Source organism: Rhinolophus sinicus, chromosome 2 (genome assembly GCF_057876585.1).
Source record: "Rhinolophus sinicus isolate RSI-liver-muscle chromosome 2, RSI-T2T, whole genome shotgun sequence".
In the NCBI taxonomy this organism is placed as follows: Eukaryota; Metazoa; Chordata; class Mammalia; order Chiroptera; family Rhinolophidae; genus Rhinolophus; species Rhinolophus sinicus.
Genome location: NC_142502.1, coordinates 42,104,440 through 42,127,387, shown reverse-complemented (window position 1 = coordinate 42,127,387; position 22,948 = coordinate 42,104,440). Strand labels below are relative to the sequence as shown.

The 22,948-nt window shown below is 36.4% G+C and overlaps 1 long non-coding RNA gene across 1 annotated transcript in view; it reads left to right on the top strand.

Moving 5' to 3' along the window:
• LOC141571893 (uncharacterized) overlaps window positions 1–22,948 on the top strand; it is a 71,666-nt gene that overhangs the window by 8,839 nt on the left and 39,879 nt on the right. Inside the window, exon 2 of the long non-coding RNA XR_012496947.2 lies at window positions 8,134–8,285. This is a non-coding gene — a long non-coding RNA (uncharacterized LOC141571893). The remainder of the gene's footprint in view (window positions 1–8,133; window positions 8,286–22,948) is intronic.

Sequence of the window (22,948 nt, the reverse complement as noted above, 5' to 3'; positions counted from 1 at the left end):
CTTTGGCATTTCAATTACGATTTGTCTTGGTGTTGGCCTCTTTGGATTTACCTGTTTGAGACTCTGTGTTTTCTGTGTTTGTATATCTATTTTCTTCGCCAGGTCAGGGAAGTTTTCAGTCATTAATTCTTCAAATAGGTTTTCATTTCCTTGCTCTTTCTCATCTGCTTCTGGTAAAGCAATGATGCAAATGTTGGTACACTTGATATTACCCCTTAAACACTCCTGATTTTTTTTTTCTTTTTTCTTTTTGCTGTTCTGTTTGGGTGTTTTCTGCTACCTTATCTTCTAAATTGCTGATTCAATCCTCTTCTTCATCTAATGTACTATTGATTCTCTCTAATGTATTCTTCATTTCAGTTATTGGAATCTTTATTTCTGAGTCATTCTTTTTCATGTTTTCTATGTCCATTTTTATGTTTCCTACCTCTTTGTCAAAGTTCTCTCTGAGATCATGGAGCAACTTTATAACCAGTGTTTGGAATTCTGTATCTGGTGGATTGCTTGTCTCCATTTTGTTTAGTTCTTTTTCTGGAGCTTTGTTCTGTTTATTTGGGACACATTTATTTATTTCCTCATTTTGGCTGACTCCCTGTGTTTGTTTCTATGTATTAGGTAGGGTTGCTATGTCTCCCAGTCTTAGTAAAGTGGTCTTATGTACTAGGTGTGCTGTGGGGGGTCAGTGGTGCAGTCTCCCGGGTCACAAGAGTCAGGTGCTCCAGATGTGTCCCTTGTGTGGGTTGTGTGTACCCTCCTATTTTACTTGAGACTTGATTGTTGTTAGCTCCTAAATGGGAAGGATTGATCCTCAGGCTGATTGGTTATGAGGACTGGCTGTAACTACAGTGGAGGAGCTGTTATGCATGTGCTGACCCTACAGAGCAGGGTTTGCTTTAGCAGGGCTCTGCTACCTGCCTAGTCTGACTTTTGGATGTGTCATCCTTGGAGGTGGCTGGTTGATGCTCCAGCCCAGTGCAAAGGTGGTCATTAGGGCTGCCAGCCCTGGGGCCTCCAGGAGGGGACCCACTGCAGGCCAAATTCAGTCACAGTCTGTGCCCTGCCAGCGACCATCAGGCATGAGTCACAAAGCAATCCAGAGATGGCTGCTGCCCATGCTATGCTTGGAGGTAACTTGAGAGGCCAAGCCACAAATCAAGGCTGGCCCTCACTAGCGTGGGGCTTAGAGCTGCTCAGCCAGAGTTACAGACATGCCAAAGCCAGATGCTGCTTGTTTGGGTTTTATGAACCTTTCAGAAATTTTAGGAAAGTCTGCAGCATGAGCCAAGGCAGGGAGTTTGTACAAAAAAGCCACTTGGGTGTGCCTAAAAGTTGAGTGGGGCGTGGTCTCAGGGAATCACTAGGGCAGGGCAGAGGAAATGTGATAGCCAGTTTGATGAAGACTCAGCTACCTCATATGCTGCCGTCTGTCTGTCTGCGTCTGTATGCAGGGAGAGGGACGGCTCAACAAAAAACAATGGCTTCCACCAGCTCCTATATCCAGGAGAAAGCTGCCCCTCCAGCTTTTACTCTGAAGCCAGACAACTCAGTCCTCCCATATGTCCCTGGGACCTTTCGAGCTGCTACACCAGTGCTGGAGCTCGGAGTGAGTGAGTTCGTCAGTGAGTAAGTTCATGCGCGGGCCCTTTAAAGAAGAGTACCTGGGAGTGCTTCTGCCCTCCGTCTCCTTCAGCCACAATCTCTGCTGGTTGTCACAGCCAGAAATTATGGGGACTTCTCTCCCTAGCACTGAAACCCTGGGCTAGGGTGGGGCTGAGAACCCTTGATCCTCAGAGGGGGGACCTCCACAGCTGAGATATTCCTCTTGATAGTTAATGGTCACATTCAAGTGTAGGACCAGCCCTTTTTGCATCTCTGCCCCTCCTACCAGTCTGGAGGTGGCTTCTTCTGTGTGTTCACAGCTGTAGGGCTTTGGTTCAGGTAGACTTCATGTGATTCTCAGTAATAGTTGTTCTGTGGCTTTGTTGTAATTGATGTGGTCCTGAGAGGAGGTGAGCACAGTGTTTACCTACTCTGGCATCTTGACTGAAAATCCCTGCATGTCAGTTTTAAAAGAAACATCAAATTATTTTCCAAAGTGGCACTACTATTTTGCATGCCCACATGCAATGTAGTAATGATCCAGTTTCCCAGAGTCTTTGCCCAGCATTTGGTGTTGTCACTATTTTGGCCATTCTGATACGTGTAGAGTGCTATTACATTGAGGCTTTAATTTGCATTTGACTAATAATGATGTTGAACAGATGCTTATTTGTCATCTGTATACCCTCTTTGATGAAATGTCCGTTTATACTTTTTGCTCATTTTATAATTGGATTTTTTTCTGTTGGTTTTGAGAGTTCTAGACACTAAGACTAGATAGATACTAATCTTTTGTTGGATATGTGTTTTGCAAATATTATCTCCCAGTCTATAGGCTATCTTTTCATCCTTTTAACAGTATCCTTTTCAAAGGAAGAGTTTTACATTTTGACGGAGTCTAATTTATCAATTTTTTCCTTTAATGGATCATGTTTTGGTGTCATGTCTAAGAACTCCTTGCCTAGCTCTAAATCCTGAATATTTTCTGGAATTTTTTTCCTAAAAGCTTTATAGTTTTGTGTTTTAAAGTGATCCATTTTGACTTAATTTTTGTATGAGTTGTGAAGCTTATGTTGAAGTTAATTTTTTGTCTGTGGAGGTCAAAGCTGTTTGTTTTGGGTTTTCTTTTTTTGAGTTGAATCTGTAATAAGAAAAACTTTAATGAGCTGATATATTTAAACCATAAACTTCTTCCTGGAAACATTGTAAGTTTAAACTCTTGCCTTTTAGATAAAACCTGCTGAGGTTATCACCTTCTCTTATATACTTGCTGTCCTGGAATCAGGTTCTGTATATGCACAAGGCTGTCCCTCCTTCAATGCCACCTATCTGTACTTTGCAGTGTTGAGGATATAACATTAGCAACAGTAATGCCACCTGTTGTTAATTTGCTGTAGACTAATCTCTCTGACAAGAGACCAGAGAAACCATGCATATACAGTTATCAAGGAGAGATTTCTTTATGTATATTTTGTCCTTATTCCACAGATACAAAAATCGATCATCTGATGCTTTTTCTATGACCCTCCATAATTTCTATCATTTTCTTCCCTTTGTAATTTTAAATTCCTCTTAGTTGTATATCACGCTCTATGATAGTATTAACAATAATAATAATTACATATCAAAGGCATATTTTGCACCAAACATGTTAAATAATTTTTCTCAGGTTCTCAAAATTGTTTATATAAGGAACATTTTATTTTATTCATTTTACGGGCGAGAACACTGAAGCTCAGGGAGTTTTCTGATGCCAATGCTTTCACTTTTTCCACAAGGATCCTCTCCCTCTCTACAGACTTCCTATAAATTAGGCTATTGCTCTTATATTGAAGTGTGATAATGTGCCACACTTTTAAGACATTTGTGAAATTATTATATTCCGTTCATCACTACCTGTCTCCAAACTTCCTGAGTTTATTAAATTTATCTATTTTACTACTTGTTGCTCCTTAAATATGGAATAACCATCCTGTTCTCATTTTTCTTCCTTATGGCTGTGGAAGACTTAGAATTTGCCATTCTTGTTCTTGTCACACTAACAGCTTCCCTGTTGCCTAACTTCAAAAAATACCACACTATTCAAAGGAAATAAAACAGTTCAGTTTTCAGAATTGAATAGATTCCCTAAACGAAAGGTGAGAGTGAAGGATTCCTATAGTTCTATTTAATATTTGGTTGCTTTTGTAGTTAAGTTAGCGAGCAACCTCTTGGATCTTTTTTATTTGGAACTTTAGTGTCTTACATTATGTTTCAAAATAATGTTCTAGCTTAATGGCTTATGAATAATATTTTGCTAAAAAGATTTTTGTAGAACATTTTTATATTCCTGTATAAATATGTAAGTATAATATGTTAGCATTTTAAATGGATACAAAATTGGGCCTGATGATTTTTTTAATCACAAAATTGAATACTTAGACCTAATGTTTTACATAGTAATTTAAAAATGGAAATAGTACTTTTCCATATCCTCAACAGGATTAACCAAACATCAACCCATGCAATTTTCAAAGCAAATAAAACCCACTTCATGTCTCTCTGTACTTAGTAACATTTTCTGAATGCAAGTATAATAGCTTGTTCTCCACCGATCTTTATCACTTCTACCTAAATGCCTAAAAATATGACATTCATGTTTTTGTCCCTATGTTCCTTCAACAACTTAATATCTAGTATCTTTTAATACTATCCTATAAAAGGACTTCACTCCAGATGAACTCACTATCTCCACAAAAGCTTTCTCTTGCCTTCTTCCTCACCCTTCCGGTTATTCGATCTACCTAGAATGTATTCCTTCCTTCACTATAGTCTTTTCGATCTTAGCCAGTATTTAACGATGAGACTAAAATATACCTCCTCAGAAAGTTCTTCTGATCATCTTCCCTCCAATGTTCATCCATCCATCCATTCATCTATTTACCCACTAACTAAACAAGGATTTATCTATTTACCCACTAACTAAACAAGTACTAGATATTGTGGTAGGCTCTTGAGTTATAAAGACATTTATCAAGTGCAGTAGAAATACAGGCATAATTTACCTTTTGGGACTTGAGAGAGGCTCCACTTAGGTAGGCACTTGAAGGATCAGAGAAGTTTCACAACTGGAGAACTGTGAGGAGAGCATTTGAGACTGAGGTAACACGTGCGAAGTTGTGAATGGGTGTGAGAGAAAGTGAGTTCTATTTGGGATCTACAAGAAAGTAGATGTTACCAGAGCGTAAAGTGCAATGTAAGACGAGGTGGGAAATAAGGTTGCAGACATCATGAAGAACATTGTATACCAATCCAAATAATTTGAGACTTTGTGATAAGGTTGTATACTTGTTTATTTTATTTAATTTTAGAAAAAAGTGTATGTAAGTAAGGTGTACAACATAACAATTTGATATACATATACTTAGTGAAATAGTTACTATAGTCAAGCTGAATAACATATCTTCCCCTCACATAGTTTCCACATGTTTTGTGATGAGAGCACCTGATGTCTACTCTCTTAGCAAGTTTCCAGTATTCAATATAGTATTATTAACTGCAGTCACGTTTCTGTACATTAGGTCTCTACACTTTTTCATCCAACATAACTTCAACTTTGTACCTGTCGACTAACAACTTTTCATTTCCCCTACCTCTCGTCCTTGGTAACCACAATTATATGACCTGCTTCTATCGATTCAAAATTTTAGATTCTATATGTAAGTGAAATCATGCAGTTTTCTTTTTTCTTTCTTTCTTTGTCTGGCTTATTTCACTTAGCATAATGTCTTCCAGTTTCATCCATGTTGTTACAAAGGCTGGAGCTCCTTTTTTTTTTTTTTCTTTTTTCTTTTTTTGAGGCTGAATGATATTTCCTTATATGTACATATCTCACAATTTCTTTATTTAACTTAGGTTGTTTCTATATTTTAGCTATTTTGAATAATGCTGCAATGAACATGGGAGTGCAGATATCTCTTCAAGATATTGATTTTATTTCCTTTTGGTATATACCCAGAAAAGGGATTGCTGGATCATACAGTATTTCTAATTTTATTTTTTTATGGCACTACCACACTGTTTTTTTAATGGCTGCACCAATTTACATTCCCAATAGCAGTGTACAAGACTTGCCTTTCCTCTACCTCCTCAGCCACACCTTTTTAAATTTGTTTTTAAATAATAGCCATCCTGACAACTGTGCAGTAATATCTCATTATGGTTTTGATTTGCATTTTCTTGATGATTAGTGATGTTAAACACCTTTTCATGTATCTGTTGGTCATTTTATGTCTTCTTTGGAAAAATGCCTGTTTAGGTCCTTGGCCTATTTTTTAATCAGGTAGTGTTTGTTTTGTTTTGTTTGCTCTTGAGGTTTGTGAGTTCCTTATATATTTTGAATATAAACCTCTTATCCAATATATGGGTTGCCAATATTTTCTAGGTTGCCTTTTCATTTTGTTTATTGTTAGCTTTGCTATGTAGAAGCTTTTTAGTTTGATGTCGTTCCACTTGTTTATTTTACTTTTGTTGCCTGGGCTTTTGGTATCATATCCTAAAGTCATTGCCAAGGCCAATGTCAATGGAAAGAAAACCTATTTTCCTCTATGCTTTCTTCTAGAAGTTCTATGGTATCAGGTCTTACATGTAAGTCTTTATTTCATTTGGAGGTGGTTTTTGTATATGGTGTAAGAGAAGGCCCCAATTCAGTTGATTAAGTCTGAGCTCAGCTGGGACTGTCACCCAGAGTGCTACCAGAACATCACATTGGCTTGGATCTTTCTGGTTGTGGCAGCTGAGATCCCAGTATTAATTTCCCCAGAGAGACTATCCATAGGGCAGGAATTCCAAGAGACCAAAGCAGAAGCTGCATGGCTTTTAATGATGTGTGGAACTGCATAGGGCCATTTCCTCCATAGTCTACTTTGTCTACTGGTCAAAGCAGCTACAGCCCTACCAGATTCCAGAGGAGGGGAATTCACTGTACAGCTTGGTGAGGAGGATAATGTCATACTGTAGAAGAGCACAGAAGATGGGAGATTTGGGCAAATACAACCTGCCATAGTTATTATAGCTGCTGGCAGGTTGAGTAGGGTTTTTAATAAATACACTGTCTTGAAGACTTCTAAGTATATTTCTACAGGAAAAAAAATAAGGAAATATTAGTGGTTAGGAACATTAAGAGATAACTTACAATATACTCATACATCTCAGTGGAGGTTATAGTACTGCAACTTTGTACTTACACATTTTTAATTAATAGGTTTTCTTTCCAATCTTTTGACAACAGCAAAAAATACCATTTGTTGCTACTTTTGCAAATGATAAATTGGGTTGCTACAAATTGTCATTAAGGTTATTATTAATATCTCCTATTACTGCAAGCTTCTAAGTACTTCATTTATAACATTACTGGTCGTTCTTACATTTTATCAAGGTGGCTGGCTGGAAAGATAGAACATTCGATATGCAATAGAGATAAATGATGGCAGAAAAATGGATTCTGAATGCTGCTTGAAAAACCACAATTTCCTTTACCGAGCTGAGACTCTAGAATTGGCCACACTTTATCATTAACTGTTCATTTTTTATGTTTTTTTTTCTATCTGGCCCACTGAAAAACCCACAATAAGACTGCTACCCTTTTGGAAATCTCTGATAAAACCATTCCTTTTCTGAGCTGAATGGGATATATATGCACATACAGACACATATTTTTGGTTTGGCTGTTTTCTTTTTGCTCCTATATCTGTTACCAGAATAGCATCATATTTTCTTAAGTCTGTCATTTTTTTTCTGTATAAGCTTTGTTGACAAGTTCTTTCCATAGTATTACTAATCATGGAAAAATCTACTTAGCTTAATCAATAATCCATTTTTTAACAAGATTATGTGTGTATAAAAAAAATGGTTCCTGTATTTAAGGTAGTTCCCAATTTATTATGGTGACAAATCACACAATGATTAACATATTATCAATGATCCTTTTCTTTTTATACTTTTCTGGGGTTTTTGTGAGGGTAATTGTGGGTAGTTGAAATAAAGAATGGAATTATATAATGTAAATTTCAAAAATAAAGAAGATGAATTATTAAGTACTACATGATTATATTTTAAAAGAATGTTCCTATGTTTTATGATAAAAGTAATATAAGCTCATTGTAGAAAATTTGCAGCATATGGAAAGGACAGTAAAATTTGCCCATGTTCTCACATTTCGGGGGAACTATTCTTAATATTTCAATACAGTTTCTTCTCGACCTATATATGTGTGTATATTTTACATGCAAAAACATTGAAGTCATAATGCAGTTTGTGGTGATGGTGGATTGCCATTCAGCAGTGATCTCACCTCCTTCCAGTGTGCTTTACTGTACTGCAGAAGCAATACAGTAAATTTTCTCTTGCAGAGAAAATTTGGGTTGTAGATTGGCTTTGACAGATGTTTCTTGTGAGTTCTGTAGGGCTTAGGTGAGGCATCAGCTTTCTTCCTTGTGTTCGTGCTTCTGTCATTACCAAACACAGCCACAGAGATATTTTTCTCTTTTCCTATAGTTGCATCCCAGTGTCCATCGCTTGCTTCATGGGCATCTGGAGGCAGTTTAGTGACAGCAGCAGCTTCCAGATCCTTGGATGTTAACAGCTCTTGAGAGTCTCTTGGTTCTTTCATTTCCCAGTTGTGATGCTGATTGCAAGTCCGTAGTCAGGTAAGTTTGGCTGTTTTATTAATTAAAGCAATTCAATTTTTGTGACATGTAAACCCTGAAATTTCACTGCCTTAGCACATTTTATTGCTTCCTCTTAGAATAGTTCAATGCCAGTGTTCCTGGCTGGCTGACACTTTCCTTCAATTTTGTGGCTCTGGCATTCCTTAGGCTTCATCATCTTCTGTGCCCAACTAGTAGAAAGAGAAAAAGGTTGTGGAAATAGTACATGTACCTCTTAAAATCCCTGACTCAGTAATGACATATATCACTTCTGACCATATCCCACTGGTGAGGGCTAGGAAGTAACCAGGCTTTTTCTACATTCCAGAAAGTTGGGAAATGTGGTCAATAGGCAGTAATTTCTCAATAACAACTCTATATTAAAGAAAGGGGTAGAGAGTTTCTATCATGGCTTATTCTGGTTGTCATTCCTAAAATGACAGATAATGGATCCCATTCCTGTGTCTCTTGCAATGATTTTTAAGACTCTATTACCTTATATTAAAGTTCTTTTTACTTAAATTAGCTAGAATGGTTTCTGTTTTCTACAACAGTGTACATGTTGCATCATTGGTTTTGTATCTTTTTTAATGTTTATATTTCATCAAAATCAATTTCTAATACCATTAAAATTTGCCTTTTAAAAGTCTCTTGAATGCTGTATCCATAATGTCTACTATTTTACATTGTAGAGAACTGTAAATCTAGGTTGACTTTTTCTTTTATTATGAACATATTTTCTGCCTAGAGTTACATGTATTATGGTAATTCAAAAATTTTGACAGAATGTGTCTAGATATAATTTTCCCTGGATTGTAGTGACCCTTTTACTTTTGTAGTCTAAGACATTTTCACTTCAGGAAAGTGTATGCCAACTTTAAATATATTGGGTTGTTTCCTTCTCAAAGAACACAGATTCCTTTTGTGAGAACACCTATAATTTGAGGTTGAATTCCTACCACATTTATATTTTATGAAAAAAAACTTGTAGTATAATGTTGCTCTTTAAATATATGAATATATAATTTAAATAAAAACATAACCTAAATAGTACATAATAATATTAATTAAATGCCCTCTAAAATCTTCCCAAAGAGTAAGGTTCTACTAGAAAGAACAGGAAGCTTTCTTGAAAACACCATAAGTGTCCATTGAAGGGATTAGTTAAATGAACAATAGAACATCCTTATGATGGAATGTGATATAACCTTTAAACACAAATTAAAAAACAAAACAAAAAAAAGAAAGAAACTGAAGCACAACAACTGAGAAAACTCATTATATAATCATGTGAATGAACTTTTAGATATTTTGTTTAGGAATAAATTCAAGTTCCAGAGCAATGAGACTCATGTGCTGTGATTTTGTAGGGAGGGGTTAAAAAAAGACAATAAATTTTCATTTGCATATACATAATATACTCTTTGAGGTTTAAATTCATAATTGATACCTTTGATTGCTCCCAGAACAACAACTGGGTGGCTAAGGACACGATTTGGAGAGAGATTTTTACATTGCACGCCTTCTGTACCCTTTGAATACTGAAATATGTGTGACTATAAACTGCTTACATTTTAAAAAATAAAATAGACAAATCCTGTACGCTGACCCAGGGATTGCATCCTTCACATTGACAGTCTTAATCTGTAATCTAGTCAATAAAACTCCCTCTGAGCAGAAGAAACATTCTAAACGCATGTTGAGGGCCTACCCTGTGTCAGATATTAGAGATGCTCACAAGAACTAAGATAGTTCTAGTTTCAAATACCTAAAGGTCTGGGAGAGAAGATGGCCGTGTAAAAGAATCATCATAATACACTGTTAAATTCTATAACACAGATCAAAACATTTTTTTGCAGACCATATCCAGCACAGGGAAATCTACATGTGGCCTCAATGCCCTGCCAACTCAAACACAGTAGGTTAAGCTAGACTCGTTGACCTCTGTGCCAGATATATTTACAGCCTGTATAGCAAACCCCTGTGATCCTAATTGATCTGTGCTAATTTTTTGTCTAGGGGTCAGGAAATTTGTGGATAATAACTTCTTCAGATTTTTAGGGTTGCTTTTTTTCTTTTCTTCCCCCCCCCCTTTTTTTTTTTTTTTTTTTTTTTTTTTGCTTGTTCTGGAGGAATGCCATGAACTTCTTCCACTTTAGTACTAAATGTTCCTACTGCAACTTTCCTTAAAAAATGTCATTTCAACATTTGCCTCCGCTAAACAGGAAATGGACTACCTCTTGAGGCAGCTCATACTAACAGGTCCTATTTCTTCCTGTGTCCTCTGCTTGCCTGCTTGCCCCAGAAACTTACTGAGTCAACAGAAGTCAGCCTCCAGAGAGTCAATATGCCGTAGTGGTTAGGAGCTTGGGCTCTGAAGTCAGGCTGCTTGATTTTGACAGTTTTCAGAAATTACAAAGATGTGAACCTGAGTAAGTTAGGTAAACTCTCTTGGCTGCAGTGCCCTTACTTGTATCAGGAGGATAATAAAAGTACCTACTTTATGGAATTGTCATGAGGATCAAATGAGACAATCCATGCAAAGTTCAGAGCAAAGTGATTAGAACATAGCAGATGCCTAATAAATGTTAATCATTATAGTTTTCTTATTCTCTTTGGGTTTGGTCCTATCCAAGTTCTCAAGACAATCCAAGCCAGGAAATTAAACTATAAGTAACTTTAGTCTCCATCTAGCCCATGAACACTCTTTATACCCAGGGCCAATAGAAAATGTTTTCCTTGTTGGCATGATGAGTAAAGAGAGGATGAACAGAAGGGAAAAATAATGATATATTAATAAATAAAAAAAAACATTTCTAGATCATTTGCATAAGGGGTGTGAGACAGGGTGGAGTTTATCACCATCCTATGAAGAGTTTGATGAAACTACGAGTATGATCAGATAATGGAGAAGGAGGATTGAGCAGTGATTTAGTACTCAGGACCAGGATTTACTCAGAACCTGGTTCAAATCCCAGCTCTGCCTCTTTCTGCCTGTTTCACTATGGGACAAGCTGATTTGCTGATTCAAGCCCCAATTCCTTCAACTACTGTGTTTCCCTGAAAATAAGACCTAGCTGGACAATCAGCTCTAATGAGTCTTTTGGAGCAAAAAATTAATATAAGACCCGGTATTATTATATTATATTATATTATATTATATTATATTATATTATATTATTATATTATATTATATTATATTATACTGGGTCTTATAGTAAAATAAGACCAGGCATTATATTATATATATTATATTATATTATATTATATTATATTATATTATATTATATTATATTTATTATATTATATTATATTATATTATTATATATTATATGTTATGTTATATTATATGACCTGGTCTTATATTATAGTAAAATAAGACCAGGTCTTGTATTCATTTTTGCTCCAAAAGATGCATTAGAGCTGATTGTCTGGCTAGGTCTTATTTTCGGGTAAACATGGTATAAAATAGGGCTAAATAATATAACTTATCTCATGGTATTGGTGTGCGATTTAAATGAGATGATAACTGTAAGCTGTTTGGCAGAGTGTTTCCATAGCATAAAGGGGGAGTTCACTAAATGAGCAGGATCCATTGGAAGAGATCTCCAGGAAAGAGGGAAGTAGGGAGAGTGAGAGGAGTTGAGGTGCTTTACCCAAACCGGCCCTTGGAACAGTGACCCATGTTTCTGGGTTCAGGAATACGTTATGTTGACTAAAAGGCAAAAGGCTGCCTGACCAGGAGAAACAGTAGGAAACCTTAATCTTAGTTGGCTTTTGCCCCAGTGACTTCCTTCTCTTACAAGTTCAAAGCAAAAGTAGAAGTGTCTTATCCATGCTTTGAGTTTTTCAAAAGTTGCTAGCAGACCTACATCCTTCACCTTCTTTTTTAACCACTTGTAATGATAACAAGATTACCTTATTGTGATGATCTTATTGTGTGGCCCTGAAGGTTTCTAGTGACCTTTTTCATTTGTCATTTCATAGTACAAATACACGGCTCCCACAAACATTATTTATGGCAACTAAAGCCCTGTGGTGTACATAAAGAAAGAAATAAAGGACATAATTTCCTTGGGGTTGCTTAGAGTCCACTGGGGGAAGACTGCTAAGTAAACTACCACTTCTAACAGAACCTGGAATTAAGTCATGTGAGAGAAACACAGGGGAATTTAGTGACACAATCAAATCCAGATTTGGGGGTGGGAAAAGAAAAAAAGGTAAGAAGGGTTTTCCAAGGGATGAGTCTTGAGATAAATCACAGAAGGGGGTGGCTATTCCATGAAAGGGGAGGGGAGGAGCAGAGTCAGATGTGACGAAGTGTGAGCTCATGGTATTTGGGGAAACTGCTAGGATTTGAGCATGTTGAGCAGAAAGTAGAACAGGAAAACTGTGAGAGGAGAAACCTAAGGAGTCAGACAGTGTAGATGCTGATACTTTATGGAAGGAGCTACTTTGCCAATCTGCAGAGGATGAGGTTTCACGGAAGATTTTAATCTAACTAGGACAGCGAAGTGATATGATCACTTTTAGGTTTAGAAAGCCTACACTGACAGATCTGACCTTAGCCAAAGTAACTTAATTTTACAGCGATGGCTTTAGTTTACTCGCTGTATATGGAAGAGATGGCAATTCCAATTAGTGATCGCACAAAGTGAAGTGGAAATTATATGTACAGACTTTCACTGTCCTTGCTTACTAGCTGAGAAAAAAGTACAAACTGAAATTAAGAAGAAAAAGACTAATGATGAGATTGAAGCCATCTGGAAAAAAGAACTTATCATTCTTGGGTGCTTAAAGAGAGAAAACACAGGGTTACAAGAAAAATAGGCGTGGGGGAAATAATAGAGAGCTTTGGAGAAAATGACAAAGTTGAACACCAGAAGTACATAAAACAGAATAAAAGCCTAAAGCAAGATGAAAAAGATGTTTTGCTATAAGAGAGACATGGTGCAGGAAGTAATTGAATGATCCTAACATGTGGAATCAGCCCTTGATTGAGTCAGAGAAGAAAGGATACAAAAGCACTTTGCCAATTCATATAGAATCTCAGTTTTCAATTTTGTTTTTAAAATATATTCTGCAACATGTAAAGCAATCTAGTTAGAATAAACATGTTTGTTACAGTCAGTATAATTTTCTTACAAACAAATCTTTCCTTCAATATGGTAACCGTACTATAAAACATTGAGTTCTTTCTTAAGACTTTATATATGCTTTGCTGTGTAACAGTTAGTAATGGGGAGAATCCTAAAACGACTTAGTTCAGATAAGATTAAAGCTTATCTGCAGCTAAATTATTTCGAGATTTTATTGGAAACATAAAAAAGAACATTTTTTGATGAGCCTGCCCATGTTTTCTGAGTTAATCCACTTAAGAATTCTCTGGGACTCCTGAAGGTGTTATGAACAGTAGACATCTAAGCATAGTGGTTGTGAGTGGGTGGGGGAAATGGGTAGCCACATTCCTTGTAAGGTCTGCAGAATCCTAGAAAGGTGCCAGATTCTCTCTCTTGCCTAAGGTGTCAGCACTTGCTATTTTATCCTGAGGGACACATATTTTTTTGAAGTAAATATTTCCAATCCTTGCTGACCTGAAATTCAGAGATCCCTTGATGTGATTAAAACCTCTATTTATTAATTCCTATGGACTTAATCATTATGGAAGCATGGAATTATGGAGCAAAAAATAAGCAGAGAGATTCAAATTCACCTGTCTCATCCCAGGTAGTTTAAGTAACTTGTCCCAAATCACAATTGCAGACACAGAACTAGCTCAGTTTATATGCATCCTGGTTGATTGCTTTTACCTAGTGACAGTGGACTGTTTTTCTCAGAAGCAAGGGCCAACCACCTAAGAGTCCTGGACTTTATGAGGGGACAGCAGGGGTAGAGCAGGAGAAGGGGGAAGGCTGAAATAAAAGAGGGATTTCACCTCCTTCTCCATTTGGTTGACTGCCATTGATCTGTGAACATGCAGAGGAAAAGGGTAGTTGGGCGTAGAGTTTGCTCAAGTTTTGAACCATTTCCTCCCAAATAAGACGTATTTAACAATATTTAACTTGGGATACTGTCTATTTCAAAAAGGAGACATTAACTTGTTTGGGACTTTTTGGTGTCTCAAGCAACAACTTTCTCTGCTGCAGAGGTAAAGCACTAAATACAAGACTCGGGCCATGAAATTCAAGTGTTTTCTGAGTATTTGTCTTCTTCTCCAGCTGTGTTCTTTGATTAGAGTGTTAGCATTTGGAAGTCTTACTGTTTGAATGACCCTTATATATATTCCAGTGACCAGGAAACCTGCAGCTTTTCCCTTACCCTTTTAAAGTGCCATTTCAGTGCTTAGAAAACATTTCATCCATCAGTGGTATCAATACTTTCCATGCTGTGAAAGTTGGCTGTTCTAGCTACTTGCACAAATAATGAGCATGCAGAGCTCACCCAAATTCTACTCAAGAACTGCATAATATAAGTTAATCATTATATGAATAGTACATTGAGTGGCTCTATAAAAGGTTCTGAGAGATGTACACAGTAAAATGCACACCACGTCAACTTTTTAATATGTCTTGTATGTGTTAGGAAAAACGTATTTTCTTCCCATTCTCCCCTAATTTTTCTCCTAAATGACAGTTTCAGTGTTTAGTGCAAAAAAAAAAAAAAGTACAGTAGCTATAAATATATTTTTAAAAAGAGTAGTAGAGCCACAAAACGATTTTTAGCCAAAGAAATAATTACTGAAATTTTGGTATATTTCTTCACCAAAAGGTGTAGAGAATGTGTACACACACATATGCACACAAATTTACAAAGTGGGACCACGACATACATTTTATTCTATAACCTGCATTTCCCCACAATAATATGCTAAAAGAATCTTTCTGTTTCAAAAAAAAGAAACATATGTCATAATTTTTTGAAACATTTTATTAAATTTATTGGGTGACATTGGTTAGTAAAATTATATAGGTTTCAAGTATACAATTCTATAACACATCATCTATGTATTGCATTATGTGAGGCATCCATGTCTGTCTAAGACAAACATTATAGCACCCCAATAAATTGGCCACCACCTCACATTTTTGCCTCTCTGGCACTTCCTGTCTGTGCCATGTAGCTGGCTCTTTGCTATGCTCTCTGTTGGACCTGGCACTGTTAGCTTACATTTTAATACGTGTTCCATTTTTCTACTTACTGTGTAAGCCCCCATGAGATAAGTTCTTCGGAGTTAGGTATTCCATTCTTTACCCCTTTTCCCTTAATATATAACACAGACCACTAATATGATAGGAAATCCTCAAATATTAATATTTATAGATTGATTTTTGTTTCAGTTTGATTTGTGGCCTCCAAGCAGTTTTCCATGTTCGAGGCTTTTGTTGATTTATTTTATTCCATCCAAATGTATCTATTCTTTGATTTATCTACTTTTAAATATATGTAAATAAATATAGGATGGTTAATACAGCTAGACTTTTATGAGTTAATAATGAAAACTCAAAACAAATATAGTATATTCAATGTTCCAGGAACTGTTCTCAGGGATATTAATCCATATTCACACACATGAACTCATCTGTTCCTCACAACAGCCAAATAACATAGGCTGAGTTAGTAGCCCCATTTTATAAATGGGAAAACTGAGGCATATATAGATTAAATAATTGCCCAAACAAATAGTGGCGGAACCAGCATTCCAGCCCTGGAAATCTGGCACTGAATCTGTACAATTATCTATCCATAAATTGCTTTTCAAATACCTGATGATGTTTCGTGGACTTAGTGAACTATCTTGATTACCATCACAGAGACCTGAGGAGACAGGACCAAAGTAATAGAAACTTCAAGCACTACGGTGACAGGAGGGGAAATGCTTTAAACAGGCTTCTCCTTAGATCCTGATGGAGGGAGGCTTCTGCCTGCATTAGGGGTTCCCCTCAGGAGAGTATAAGACTATCTAAGCCTGAAAAGAAAATACTAGTAATATTCTAAATGCAAGAAGAGACTTAAAAACTGCCCTAGGTCAATGAGACTGCAGACATAACACCCCATATTAGTGGTTCCAAATACATATAAGTTTCTGCCACTTTCAGCCCTGAAAACAGCACAAAACAGTCTTATCACAGGAGAGGTTTGATTGCAGGATGCTGAGTCAAACATTTGGAAAGGGTCTTCCTTTTTTCGTTTACCCCAATCAGCATGCATTAGGTATAATCTTGGGAAACTCACACCAGATGCAATCCAGTTTCTCGTTTAAAGTGAACTGTTCGGAATGAACGAGCTCCAGGGCCTTCTTCCATAAGACATTTAATAACAATCAGAGGTTAAATCCTCTGGAATAAAGATGTCAAGGAGAAACTTTTAGAGCAGGTATAGAGAGAAGTCAGTCAGTCTGTAGTGGCGTGGTCTTCTCTGCTCTCGGTCTTCCTTTGCAGGGTCTTGGGACAGGTGAAAATAGTGCTCTTCACAAAGCCAAGGGATTTACCAAACCCAAGTTTCTCCTGCATTTAAGGGATTTGGCTGAGATGTATATTTTAGATCCAAAGAATAACAAGGTGATTTTCACCACAGTTAGAAATGAACTCTTCTATTGTGTGTGGGAACAGGTAACATAATATCTGGGATTGCTTTTGGGGTCCTCTTTAGCTGAGGGCGCCTGCAGAAATCATGTACATTAAGATAGTAACATTGCCTTTTTGACTACAACTAGCTTAGTGCTTCCCAACCAGGCTCAACAGTAACCCCACGGGGATATTTAGCAATATCTGGAGACAATTTAGCTTGTCAGGGCTGAGGTGGGGGAACAGTGTGCCACCGGCATCTAGTGCATAGAGGCCAGGGACGCTGCTACACACTGCATCCTAAAATGCACAGGACAGTCACCACAATAAAAGTTATCCAGTCCCAAATGTCAAATGTGCTGCAGCTGAGAAAGCCTAGAGTAGCTAATGCATGGGAAAACCAGGCTGAAGAAAAGATAATGACATGTGAGTCCTTATTTTGCTCCACATGCAATTTCATTTTGTAAAGTCAGAAACCTGTGTAATGACAACTGAATGAGTTTAGAGAATATATTACTAAGAAGCTTTTTAAACTACCAAGATAATTTAGGTTTAATGAGCCCTACTACCTTCATAAATATCTCCCCCAAAGTTTCTTTTAAAGTATAGATTGAATTATGAACCTCATCTGTTATAAGACTTTAATAGATTGCTCTCAGGAAAGATGCGTATTCCTTAAGTGGCCCGCAAGCTCACATGATCTGGTCCCTCTTATTCTCTAGCCTTCTTCTAGGACTTGTCTCCTATCTCCCACCATACTTGCCCTTTAGCTTTTCAAATATATAGAGCTCATACTTTCTTTCCTTCTTCCCTCTGCTTAGAACAGTCCTTCCATCCATAGAACCTCTCCTTGCACCTATGTGTCTGTAGGTGAAATGTTGGCATCTCTGTGTGTTCCACTGAAGCTCTCCCTAATCTAAAGTAGGTCCTATCTATTCTTCTCTGCATTTGATAGTACTTATCACAATGCTAATTATTTCTAATCATATATGTTTTTGTGTTTATGTGTTAACGTTTACCTTCCCCCAGGGCTTTACGATCCATGAAGGAACAAAGTTGATGAAGGGATTTTTTTTTTCTTTTCTCTTTTAACTTACCAAAAAGTATTGATTACCTAATTCGTTGGTACATATTTACTGGGATGACAAATATAAGACATACTCTCTTTTTTTAATATGGTAAAAACAGGTAACATGAATTCTACCCTCCTAACAGATTTTTAATCGTACAGTACAATGTTGTTAACTATAATCACACTGGTGAACAGCTGATCTCTGGAACTCATTCTGATGATGCTTTTGCACCATGTGTCTCCAGGGTCTAACTTGATGTCAGGAAAGAGTAGGTCCTCAGAAAATATTTGTTGGATAAATAAAAGAGACTGGCTTTGAGTCACAGAGGAAGATGATGCTTCTGCCTTTTGTTCTCTCAAACCGCTAGACATAACCACGATATACCAGCACTGTAGGACAGGAAGTAAGTTTTGTTGCTGGGTACAAGGAGATGTCTTTACGAAGGATCCATCCTTTCTCTGAGGTAGAGATAGATAAGTGTCCAAAAGGAGAAAGCATTTGTTCAACGCTATGGCTTGTGACACTTAGAGTTGATGCTTTTTCTGCTGCCTTGTGTTACTATATCTACCTAGAGGTGCTGCTGCTTTGTGGAATAATAAGAACAAAAAGAACAAGATAATTATTTTCCAAAGTTTAAGATTAGAACAGCAAAGTGTTTCTGCTTAAAGTATGCATTGTGTTGAAGAAAAGAGTCCTAAGTGATATCCACACTTCAACTGATCTTTGATAGGAAGACCCCTGTGAGTACTAATGCCCATGTAACTTTAGGCTTTTGATTGGCAAGGATTTAAAAAGAGTACAAGAAATTGTCTAGTCTATGCACATCTATCTGGAGTCGGGCAGAGCTTTATTAATATTTACAGATGAACTTATCTGGTTAGCATCATGATACTCGTGTCGCTCGTCGCCTGGCCTGCCTTCCTGTGTATCACCCGCACCCCATCTTTCTGTTCCAAAGAACTGGAACGCTTAGTTCTTTGGAACAAAATGATAAAGTATGTTTTCCATTTTTCATTTCTCTAAATGTTTGACCTACATTTGTTTTTTGTTATCATATAAGTGAACATTGTATTCTACTTATGGTTTGTTAAAAGGGGATATTATGTCTCTGTGTGTCGGTACATAAGATCTTCAGTTTTTACTGGATCAAGGTATTCTACGTATAATTAAATATATTCTTACAATGAAAATCTTTTTATGTGTTTTGGTTCAGATTCAGCATTTAATTTTATAAGAGGAATAAAACAAATCAGTAGAGAGGTCAAAAAAATTTTGTGGCATTATATTATAATTCTTTTCGCTTGAGGTTAAAGATAAGGTTAAAGTCTAATTAACGTCTTTAGTCCTGCAATCCAGGAAGTTAGAACCAGTCTTTGTAAAGGAAAAAAAAAAAAAGATGCTAATTTGAGGTTATTTTCAAATATGAATTCCTCCTAAAATCCTTCTGATTTGTTTTGGTTCAGATCTTAACCATATAATATTTTGATTTCAGATCGTTTATTTTACATATCGATTATTACTTAATGGATTAAAATGTCTGATTAGAAGACGCTATTTTCCTTAGTGATGACAAGAAGATCTTCTCAGCGATCTCATGTTGTTCATTGAAATAAATATAATGTATAATCTTACTGGTCACACTACTATTTAAAGCATGGCATAAATTAGTAAATGTGTATTTTATCATCATCATCACTTTGAATACTATTATTGTCATTGCTACTGCCATCGCTGTTGTCATGCAGTTTTCCTGTTCTTCCATCTCATCCTCTTCTTCCAATTCACAAAAGTCCCACTAACAAAATTTGGCAAAGAAATATCTTACTATCTACTTTAAGATATTAAGTATAATATAACAGAAATAATTAAAAACATTATTTTATAAATTGATGCATTCTGCTGTAAGATTTTAAAAGACATGTTTCCTTAAATAGGTTAAACGTAAATTCCATGTATTAGTTTTCTGTTGTTGCATAACAAGTACCACAAACTTTGTGGCTTAACTAACACAAATTTGTTATCTCACAGTTTCTGTGGGATAGGAGTCCAGGCATGGGTTAACGTCGTCCTCTGCTCAGGTCTCCCGAGGCTGCAGTCAAGGTGTTGGCAGGACTGTGATATCAGGGTCCTCTTTCCAGCTTATTCAGGTTGTTGAAAGAATTCAGTTCCTTGTAACTGTAGAATTGAGGCCCTGTTTTCTTGCTGGCTGCACAGTCCCTTGTAAGGACTCACCTGAGTAGGTCGGGTCCATCCAGGCCCTCTCTTTTGACTAATTCAAAGTTAACTAAATAGTAACGTAATTGTGAGAGCAAAATTCCATACATTCACAAGTCCTGCCCTCTCTCAGGTTAAAGGATTATACAGGGTGTGTGTACCAGAGGGTGGAATCTTGGGGCCATCGTTTAATTCTGTCTACCACACTCTCTCACCTGCCTGCTAGTTTCTTCAGAGCTTCCCCGTACACCTGTGCTGTCTCATATGATAGTGAGTACCCACATGTGGCTCTTTTAGTTGAAATGAATTAAAATTATATAAAGTTAAAAATTCAGTTTCTGAGTTGCGCTAGTCATATTTTACGTGTTTAATATTCACATGTACCTAGTGACTGCCATATAACAATGAGCAGTGCAATTATAGAACGTTTTCATCATCACAGAGTGTTTTCTTGGGATTAAGGTGTTAATAGGTGATATTACTTCTATATACCATGTTTCCCCGAAAATAAGACCTAGCTGGACAATCAGCTCTAATGTGTCTTTTGGAGCAACAATTAATATAAGACCCGGTATTAAACTATATTACATTATGTTATATTATATTATATCGTATTATATTGTATTAGATTATACTTTATGTTATACCTAGTCTTATATTATATTATATTATATAAGACCCGGTATTATTATATTACATATTATATTATATTATATTATATTATATTATATTATATTATATTATATTGTATTGTATTTTACCCGGTCTTACATTATAGTAAAATAAGACCAGGTCTTATATTAATTTTTGCTCCAAAAGACGTATTAGAGCTGATTGTCTGGCTAGGTATTATATTCGGGGAAACACAGTAACATAATACAATTTTTATTGTCTTAGCTTAGAAGATTAACGAAAACTTCAAATTTTAGATATTGTGTGGGCCAGCAAGAGGGGACATATTTTAAGCGAGTATTATAATGTGTGTTAAGTCATACCACAGAAGTGGCATTTTTTTGGTCTACTCATAATCTCAGCCTCAGGGGCAGTTCTTCCTGCTGTGTCTCACTCTGTTGTGGCTAATTGCAATAATAGAACATTTCTATCACCGCAGAAAGTCCCATTGGAGAGTGCTGCATAGAAGCTTATAAAAAGGAAAACAGTTTCAATCTACTGTGCAGCTAGAACAGTGCAGTCCAACGAAACATTCTCTGATGATGGAAATGTTCTATATCTACACTGCTCAAGCTTGTCTCTAGCTCCATGTGGACATTTAGCACTTGACATGTGGCTAGTGAGGAACTAAATTCTTAATTTTATTTGATTTTTAATTTTGAATTCATTAAATAAATAATTAAACAATTTAAATAGATGCACGTGGCTAATGGTTACCATATTGGACAGTATAGGTCTAGAATACCCCACATTTTCAATTACTGGAGGCCCTAAATCAAGTTAGATACTATTTTGACATTGGCTTCACATCAAGTCTGAGAGCTTTCACTGTGGTGGTGGGAAGATGGCTAGATAGATTAAGAAGAGAAAATGTAATGCTCTTAACTTTTCATTATGTTTTAGAGAGTTTTGAAAGTCCAAGAAAAGATGTTGAAAAGTAAGCTCTCCTACTTTTAGATCTTATTTTAGATTTAAGTTAGCTTTTAATCTGTAGCAATTTGTCTGCCCTTAGAATATCACAGCTTTGTTCCACTGGAAGAAATTTTCTCACAATGTTTTCTCCTCACAGTCACTTGTTTTTGCTTTGTTAGATTTAATTATATCTCCCCTTAAGGCAGATGGGAGGGAAAACATCAAGTCAACATGTTCCACTTCAGAACTTGTTCTTCCCCAAAAGGTATAATTTGTAACTTAATAAACACAACCACATCGTGATTTAATTAGCAAGTCACAGCAACAAACAAAATAGTAAATCTGTGATTTATTTTAATATGATGAAAATGGCAGGCCTCTTTTAGATGAGAATTTAAAGTGAAGAAAAATCAAATTTAGCTCAGTATATCATCTCTTGATGTGCTGATGTGCTGTCAGAAAGCACACACTGCCTGTCTTTGTGGAATGTACACCTACTTTTAGGGACGAAGATTTCCAGTCTGCTAATGCAGTTAGGTATCATTTTCAGATATCAGCTTCTCAGGAACTGGACCAAATGTTAAACTACATCACACTTATAATGATGACTGTCTCTCTAGTAACAACAACATGCAAAGTCCAAGTCAAAAATGCAGTTAGGCAAGCAAATTTGTATAGTTAAATTTCACCATAGCTAAAGTTTGACATTTTCACTATATGCAATTTGAAAACTAAATCCCTGATGTAATTCTGTTTGTGATAGGAATAAAGGAGAGGGTCACTCCATTTTCTGGTTTTATTTTTTGCTAATGGGTCAGGATGTCACAGGATGAAATGAAATGTCATGGCTGATTTATAAGGAAGAAGGCCTCACAAAACGTGGCTTCATACGCACCATATTGGTTAGAGAAGGCAACTTTGGGCATTGGCTTTGCCCAAAGCCACTTACAACTTCTAGTAACTTATAACTTCTAGTTCCAGTTACCAACTAGAGCTATAAAGAGAGTCAATTTAGAGAACAGAAACTTGGGAAAATTCTGTACATCCCCTAGTACTCAAGGGCCAAGGAACATTTCCACCCACCATATTCTGTGTCTTGCCACCTTATTTTTTCCCCCTTGGTCTACAGAGTGATAAATAGGATTGGAGGGTGGTAATATGCAGCGGGATAATGATACTTTGAAATATCACCTAAATATTCTTTCTGGGTAATTCATTTTACTTTTTC